Here is a 2,500-nt window from a genome sequence, read left to right as displayed (position 1 = left end):
ACACAAAGAGTAAGAAATCAACAAACAAACGTGTAAACCAGAATATGGAAAATGGAAATACGAAAAGGAAAAAGTAGAAGAAAAAAGAAAAAGAAAAAAAAAAGAAAAAAAAAAATGGAGTTTCGATGAGGAAATGCGAATACAAGGGGATTGACAGGTCTTCAAAATTCAAATATACGCTGTGAATACCTTTCCCCTCGGGCATGACAGCTCTTTCCCTCTCGCGACGTGGCAGGGGCGGGTGGTTGCCTCCCCCCCGGTCCCGCCCGCCTCTCCCCTCTCCGCACCCCCCCTCCTCTCCTTCTAGAGGGGGGAAAGAAGGAGAAAGGGCGATGGGAAGAGGGGAAGAAAGAGAAAGATGGGTAGAGATGAAGAGGGAATAATGTATAAGGACAATGATACACAGGGACGTCTTTACATCCGCACACCCGAATGCGGTTGTGAAATGGTGTGAGGAACCACGAGAAAGATATGGAAAGAGGCATATAGCTGTCAGAGACAGTCACACACACACGCACGCACGCACGCACGCACGCACACACACACACACACACACACACACACACACACACACACACACACACACACACACACACACACACACACACACACACACACACACACACACACACACACGACCAAACAAGCAAGCACAAACGAATACGTACAGAGAAAAACATACACGCACACGATACACATGTACATAAATACCCGAAAACAACGCATCATACAAGCTCCGAATCTTGACAGATATATTGGTCCTCCGGATGAGAGGCAAAACGGGCCAAGTGTCAAAACGACGTTTGTACATAAAGACATCGATGCATGCACCAGGGAGCATCTCTCTACGTGGAAACTCTCTCTCTTCAATAAGGTTTTATGTTCCGTACCTTGCATGTAAAACTGTCACCGAGTTTGTTATGCGTAATGTAATATCACAGAAAACGGATCAGCACAGCACGACTTGGCAGGGGATACTATTTCTTGCTTTTTTGAGACGAAACTTTTACAGTATTTCTTTTTTACTGTCGTAAAATCAGGGTTAATTCTAGTCATTCATTTTCATCTATTTTCGTACTCAGATTCATTACGAGACATAATGAATGATCGAATCGAAAACTTATCATGTTACGTGTTATAAGCATTTCATTAGTTCTGTAGTTCTAAAAATCTAATTCAAACTTTCGAATTTCCTCCTGAATATAAGAAATAATAAAAATGTCAAGTGATCCTATAAATAATAAAAGTGATAAAAAACATCAACGAGAAATGCATACAAGGGATATAAGACTACATTAAACCAGATTAAAAGAGGGTGCCATACGCGGAGCCCAAGTTGTCAAAACTATTTATTTTCTATCATGACTGACGTAAGAGTGTGATGCAACTGCCAGACGCCGCCAGCTCGCTTTATTCAGTGTGCACCAGACATCCTTGTTGCCTGAGATAACCCAAGACTGAGACACAGGGACGTTGTCAGGCTCGGGGGAGAGTCGCCAAGACAACAGGGGGCACATCGAGGCTCCCGTTTACGAAGGCGGTAGGGTAGGAGGGGACAAGGATGTGTGTGTGTTATACAGGAAGGGAAAAGCACGAGGGGGGAATGATTGAGGAAAAGAGAGGAAATGAAAATGGGAAAAGAAAGCCTTGGGTCGAAGTAGAGGAAGAGAACAAGGATGAAAAGACGGAAAGGTAGGCAAATGCATGAGAGGGAGAATAATTATGGAAACAAGAGAAAATTACGAAAGGAGGAGAAAAGCTTGAATTGAAGTAGAAGGAGAGAGCAAAGATGAAAAGAAAGAAAGGGATATGGCAGGGAGGGGAAGGCACGAGAAGGAGAATAATTGTGGAAACGAGACAAAGTAAAGATAGGTTGAGAAAGGCTTGGAAAGAAGTAGGAAGAGAGAACAAGCATAGAAAAAAATGGAACAGAGACGGAAAGCATTAGAGGAAAGTAATTAAAAAGATGAGAAGAAAAAAACATATGACAGGAAGAGAACCGCATGGGAGGGACAGACAGTGTGGAAGGAAGGAAACGAAGATGGGAGGAGAAATGCCTAAGTTACGGAGTAAGAGAGAGATCAAGGGTGAACTTGAAATAAACGAATGGCAGAAACTAGACGGTAAGATAGAACTGTAACTTATAGGCACTAAGCTTCAATGAGACACATACGAAGCATGGATTGAAGCAATATCTACGGCTTCCTTAACAGTTAGAAGGCGCATTCACTGAAATGCTTCTAGTGAATTACATGCACCGATAACACCCAAAACACATCACCATATGTACCCTAACCAACATAAGATCCACAATGCTGTGCCTCCCCTAATAACATTCCCTTAATAAACGAATTAAATCGGAAACTTTGCCAAATCTCCCGCCACTTGTTCAATAATCTCCAACGCAACACTTTTCTCCGACTTAAAAGCACATTACGGTAAATCAGGGTTGAGGGAAAATCCGATAAAGCACTCATATTTTCTGGCTTGACGGCTTCTC

This window comes from Penaeus monodon, chromosome 5 (assembly GCF_015228065.2).
Source record: "Penaeus monodon isolate SGIC_2016 chromosome 5, NSTDA_Pmon_1, whole genome shotgun sequence".
Classification (NCBI taxonomy): domain Eukaryota; kingdom Metazoa; phylum Arthropoda; class Malacostraca; order Decapoda; family Penaeidae; genus Penaeus; species Penaeus monodon.
The sequence above is the reverse complement of the archived record's forward strand: the minus strand, read 5'-3'. Positions refer to the sequence as shown.